This window comes from Ricinus communis, chromosome 4 (assembly GCF_019578655.1).
Source record: "Ricinus communis isolate WT05 ecotype wild-type chromosome 4, ASM1957865v1, whole genome shotgun sequence".
Lineage (NCBI taxonomy): Eukaryota > Viridiplantae > Streptophyta > Magnoliopsida > Malpighiales > Euphorbiaceae > Ricinus > Ricinus communis.
Window position 1 is genome coordinate 17076311 of NC_063259.1, and position 6942 is coordinate 17083252.

General features: G+C 23.7%; 1 long non-coding RNA gene across 1 annotated transcript; it reads right to left on the minus strand.

Annotated features, from left to right (window-relative positions):
• Positions 1–551: 551 nt before the first annotated feature.
• On the minus strand, positions 552–3793 carry LOC125369911. Its single transcript, XR_007215607.1, has 2 exons — positions 3637–3793; positions 552–769 (listed from the first exon to the last, which is right to left on the minus strand). It is a non-coding gene; the product is annotated as an uncharacterized LOC125369911 (long non-coding RNA).
• Between the last annotated feature and the right edge of the window lie 3149 nt (positions 3794–6942).

Below are 6942 nucleotides of genomic sequence, written 5' to 3' on the forward strand. Positions count from 1 at the left end.
CATAAATTATAAACCTTTAAATAAAGTTTTAGAATGGATCAGATACCATATACCTAATAAAAGAGACTTATTCAAAAAACTTTACAATTCAAAAATTTATTCCAAGTTTGACATGAAGTCTGGTTTTTGGCAAATTCAAATTGAAGAAAAAGATCGTTACAAAACTGGATTCAATGTCCCTTTTGGTCATTATGAATGGAATGTCATGCCATTTGGATTAAAAAATGCACCATCAGAATTTCAAAAAATTATGAATGACATTTTCCATGATCATCAATCATTTACCATTGTTTACATTGATGATATTTTAGTTTTTTCAAATTCATTAGCACAACATTTTTCTCATTTGCATAAGTTTTGTAATATAATTAAACAAAATGGTTTAGTAGTCTCTGCACCAAAAATGAAATTATGTCAAACAAAAATTATATTTCTTGGACACGAAATTTTTGAAAATAATGTTTTACCAATTTCAAGAGTTCTAGAATTTACTTCTAAATTTCCTGATGAAATTAAAAACAAAAATCAATTACAAAAATTTTTGGGATGCCTTAATTATGTGTCTGATTTTTTCTCTGTAAACCTTTATTCAATCGTCTTAAGAAAAATCCAAAACCCTGGACACAAGAACATACTCGAGTTGTACAAACAATCAAACAAAAAATTCATCATTTACCCTGTCTGTCCATTCCTCATCCCGATGCCTTTCTTATAGTTGAAATAGATGCCTCTGATTTAGGTTTTGGAGGTATTCTTAAACAAAAGTTACCTGGTCAAAATACAGAGTCTTTAGTTAGATTACACTCTAGAGCATGGAATGAAACTCAATCTAGATATTCTACTATTAAAAAAGAACTTTTATCAATTGTTTTATGCATTAAAAAATTTGAGGATGATTTAATTGGAAAATATTTTTTACTGCGTATTGATTGTAGTGCTGCAAAAAATATTTTGGAAAAGGATGTTAAAAATTTTGTTTCAAAACAAGTTTTTGCTAGATGTCAAGCACTTTTGGGAATATTTGATTTTGATATTGAATATATAAAAGGTTCTTCGAATTCTTTACCTGATTTTTTAACAAGAGAATTTTTACAGGGAAAGAAATCAAGCTAATCTTTATGGGCACTCCCATAAAGAAGAAGTTATCGCCAGCCGATTTTGCGGCTAAATCTGGACATTCTTCATCATTAATTTCTACAAACAGATTTGAAACTCTTGACAAAACTCCTTTACCTTCTACCCCTACAAAACCTTCAAACTTTTTACAAGCTGTTACCAAACCCGGTTCTTCTAAACCAGAACCACCAAAATACTTTACAAAACCACAACAACAAATTGTTACCATTCTTGAAAATGAAATATTCAATGGAAATTTGGAAAATCCCAACTATCAGCAAATATTTCAACATATTTTCCCCTCTGAACAATTCTTTATTCCCGAAAACTCCTACAAATTGAAAATTTTTTATGAACTTATCCTTTTAAATACCAATTCAATAGAAATTGAACATTCCTTTGACCGTGACATGCCCGAAAAAAATTTCCTATTCAAAATGTAGAATTTTGAAAGTCCTTACTTTAACAGATTGGAACCAAAACCCATATACTGCAAAGAAATTTTTTGTTACTTTTACACCTCTCTGTTACAATTACTTTGATTACCAAAAAGCCTGGTACAATACCTTTTACCTTCGAAACTGGAATCACTCTTAGTTCTTTATGTTTCATAAAACCAATTCAAAAAAATTTCCAAATTGGTTTTCAGACTGGTGGACATATTTTGGACTTTGCCCAGAAATCTTACCTGCTAAGATTATGGAAGGATTTACTATCTTTAAAAAAAAATTACCTATTCTTAAGCATGACAAATTAATTATTTTTTCTTAAACCTTTAACCTACCTTGGATTTTCTCTTGGTAGTTCAAGGTAAAACCATTCAAACCTTCTCCTAATGTAAATTCTATCGCCTGCTTAACCCGAGAATATAGTGTCAAATGGTGGACCAACTGTAAAGATATTCAGGCCAATAAAGAAACGGTTATGAAACATTTTTCTGGAAAGAATCCCATGCTATCTGGAACAAGTCAATCTATGGGACAATTCAATTTCTTGTCTGACAAAAGCAAAATTTTAGCAAAATTATCTGGAAATACTACAAAGAAAGAGTTTAAAGCAGCTTTGGAACAAGCATTATCACAAGTCTCTGGAGATAGTGATGATGAGGACTCTGGAAGCACTGGTGGACCTAATTACACTCCGCAAAATGAAGACGATTGTTATGGTCTTGATAATTATGATGTTCTTTTTAACTAAATGGACAATTTTGCCAACAAGAAGACAATCCTCCCTTTGATAAGCAGACAAAACAAGAAGATGAGGATGAACAAAGTGGCGGACAAGAATCTTTTTCTTTTTGACAAATGGACAAAATAAGAAGATGAACAAAATAAGATGATAAGGATGGACAAAGTGGCGGACAAGAATCTTTTTCTTTTGACAAAGTAACTTAATTATTTATCTTTGTTGTCTTTTATAATAATATCACGGACTCAAGTCTGTTTGAAGTCCGAATAATGTTCTACTTCTTATTATAAATAGATGTAAATTAGTTGAGGGAGACACGCTTGAACTATCTTCCCTACTATTTCTTCTATCTTTCTCTTTGTAAAATTTTCTTTTCAATAAAACTTTATATTATTTACTTACGTCTAATTACTAATAGTTTTACTAAAAAATAAAACTAAAATTAGTAATTGAAATATAATCCTAAAATTCATGGTAAATATGTAAATAATTTTAAAGTACAAAATTTGTTGGATAAAAATTTATATATTATCTTTTAGTTGAAAAATAAATCATATATGATCTTTTAGAATAAAATTCTTATTTATTAAAAAAGTAGATATAATAAATTAATAATAAAAATTATTATAATTTAATATAATGTAGTTATTATATACAATATAATTATAATAACAAAATAAGAAAGTATTGAAATAAACCATATTTCCCCTCATTCATAAATAAAATTTTAATTTTAATTTATTTTTTAAGAAAAATACATCATTATATTTATATGAGTAAAACATAAAATAATAATAAGTCATTAATTTATAAAAAAAAATTATCATTTACAAATTATGAGTTGAAATATATAACTTGTAGATGTATATACTAAAAAACATTGAGGAGTAAAGTGATAATATAAAACAATTACTTCCATTGCAAAGAGTCCGAGAACAACAAGAAGAAAAACTAAAGAGATTAGAAAACTCCTAAAAATAAATATCTTATTATTAATAATATAATTAATTAATTAATAATATAATTAACTAATTAATAATATGGTTGTTAATTATAAAAAAAAAAAAGCTGCTTCCCTATTTTTTCTCTTCGTCCCAACTGCTATAACTCACACAGATTGATGCACACACAGACCTATTCTGCTACCCGCAGGTGTTTGCTTCTCTCGGAAGCTTCTTTCTGATTTTTCTATATTTCTTTTTTTATTATTAATTATAAACAATTAGTTTATATATATATATTAGAAAAAAATAGAGAAAAATCTCAGATTACAAAGAACATTATTTAAAGAGAAAAAAAAAATCGAAAGAGGTTTCGTGGAGATAACCTTACCCTTAATTTCTCTCTACCCGTTGAGCTAGATTCCCATCGTGTCTTCACGTAATTGCTTTCGATTGCTTTAATCTCCCCGTTCAAGTTTCTCCACAGAAAAATTGCCTTCTTGTCGATTCACATAGGTATCTTTGAGAATCGTGGGGCGTAGTAAGGGTTTTTTATTTTCTGGTGTAAAAAGACGGTTAGATACTTAAAATTTATAATTAAGACGTTGTATATTGTAATACAATATTTGAAAAAGAAATTATTTAAAGTGAAAGTTATAAATAAGAATTCGAAATGGTATAGGAATATGAAATAATATAATATCATAATTAAGATGTTGAAAGTTATAATATAATACTCTTTAAAATAGTAAAAAAAATGTTAGAATATATTAATTCTCTAAAAACTAAAAGAAAATAGTTTAAAAATCACATGACATACCATGCAGGATAGAGAAAAATAATAATAAAATGTTGTTCTTGTATGTATATATATATAGACATAGATTTATTAAATTACATAAAACATCTAATTTAGAATTTTTTAATAAATATATTAAAAAACTTTATTTATTAATATAAAAGGAAATAGTTTAGAAATCATATGGCATATCATGTAAGAAAAAAAAGATAATAAAATATTATTCTCATATATATATATAGACATAAATCTATTAAATTGTATAAACATTTAATTTAGAAATTATTTTTAATAAATACATTAAAAGTAATTTATTTATTAATATAAGAATTAATTTTATTAATAAACTCATTTTACTTGAAACTATATTATGTCACAATAATCTCAATAAAATATATATAAGATAGAATGAGAAAGAAAAAGACGAAGGGTATAAATGAGTATAAATATGATGAGTAAAAAAATTAATTAATAAGATAATTAATACATCACGAAAATAAAAAATTAAAAACATTTAATCAAAAGTTTTAATTATAAAAATAATTTTTAAAAAAGATTATAAAATAATTAAGATTTATAATTAAGTTATTTTATATTGTAATATAATACTTACTTAGATTAGTTATGAAGAAGAATTAAAAAAGATAGAGGAATGTGAAATAATTATATATCATAAGGTGTTAAAGATATAATACTTTATATAAAATACTAAAAAATATTAAAATGATTAATTCTCTAAAAATTAAGAAAAATAACTTAGAATTCATATAATATGCCATGTAGTAGAGATAAAACAATGTTAAGATATTATTTTTAATTTAACTAGACGAGTACGCACCTTCTGAGCGAGTTAAGATATTTTATATTAAATAATTTTAATAATAACTTTATAAAGATATAATGAAATATAATAAAATATTAAAATATTAGATAACTATATATCATAAATTATCAGTTACTAAGTCTCATTATAATTAGTGTTCTATAGATTATTGAAATTTCAGTTTCTAACAATCTTCGTTTCAGTACTATTTTTTAAAATAAAATATCTGAAAAAATAAAAAAAAAATTTAAATATTTAAACTTGCATGATTAAAAGTGAAAGAGATAATAAAATGATTTTAGAAAATGAAGAGTTACAAGATATGTTAAAACATTACTTTGAATTTAACTAATTTAGCATAAAAAAACAAAGCAAAAAAGGATAAAATAAATTTACATGTATATAGAAAAAAATCATAATAAACATAAAAATAATGAAAAAATTGAGTTAAAAAAGATAATAGTAGCTTGCGAATAAAATAAATAGAAAAAATAAATAAAATTAATAAATAAAATATGAGAATTAAGAGTTTTCATATTTCTTTAGAAATAATAGAATAAGAGTTAAAAAAATTAAATCTATAAGATATACATAAAAAATGCCAATCTTTTTCACGAGTTTCAATGTGGAAAAATTTTATGAAACCATATCATATTGTTTTCCAATGAAAAAATGACATATGACACATTCATAAAACTATTAACTTATAAATATTTATAAAAGAATTAATATTATCTTAAATAATGCTAATAATGAATTTAGCATTTTTGATTTATTTAAATATAAAATTATTATATTCTTAAAATGATTATAATAAGTATAATAATTAGTAAAAGTACTACATATTAATAAAAGATTTTATTATCTTTCCGATAAAATATGTGTTTATATTCATATATATTTTATATATATAAATTAATTAATTAATAAAATAGTAAAAGAATAGGGATTTAAATTTGGATCACAAAAATAGTTAAAAGAAAATTGTGACATATTAAAGAATTTTATTAGTCCAATATAATAAATAGAAAAACTTAATCTACATATATGTGATATCAAAAATTAATAATAAAAAATACATAGCAAAAGTTCTAATAATATTATTTAAAAAATAAGTATTATATAAATATATGAGAATTTATTAGTGTAATAAAATAGATAAAGAGTTAAAATTGATAAACATATATATTTCTCATGTTTATTTACCTTAGCATATAAAAATAGAAATTTTTTATGATTTTTATAAAATAGTAAAATGAATTTTTTTTATGTTTATATTAATATAATTATAACTTGAATTATATTATATAAAATAAATTTTTAAATATAAAATAAATAAAACAATCATGCAATAACTTGAGCAAATTGCTCATAGTTATATATGAAAGAAAAAGAACAATAAAAGAAAAGAAGTTAAAGTTTAGATACAAGATCAATGAAAGAAAGAAAGTTAAAAAATTTAGGTGAAATAAAATCTCTTAAATAACTCATTTTAAAAGAAGAAAGAAGGAACTTAAAAGAAAAAAAATAATTTATAAAATAATTCATGTAAATAAAAAATAATGCCTTAAGAAATAGAGAAAAAGCATGTTTATTTACTTTAGCAGTCCTTAGATATGCTAGGTTTACAAATTTTTATGATTCTTTATTAGGAACTGTTGAGTCAAGTCTTAATAAAGGACCAATTTCTTTCAATTGTTTTTCAAACATTACAATTTCTTTAAATGACAAAAATGTTTTAAAGAGCATTGTTCTTTAAATAAAAATACATAATTACAAAATGCTTGAAGGATCTATTCCGATAGCATTGATTTTCAAAATACATTACAAAGCCATGATTTTTGCTTTTGGTTCGAAGCACAAACTCCACTCACCAAAAAGGAGAAATCTTATTCCTCCAAACAGATCTTTCCAAATCCAATACAACTATTCCAAAAACTATTCAATGGAAGGATATCACTCTTCCAGAAGAATGGATCCTTGAAGGTGCAACCTAATATGAATCACCAAAGTAAACAGAGTCAAATACAAATCTCAGAAACATAACCCAGTTTCCAGATGGGAAAGTAAAACTT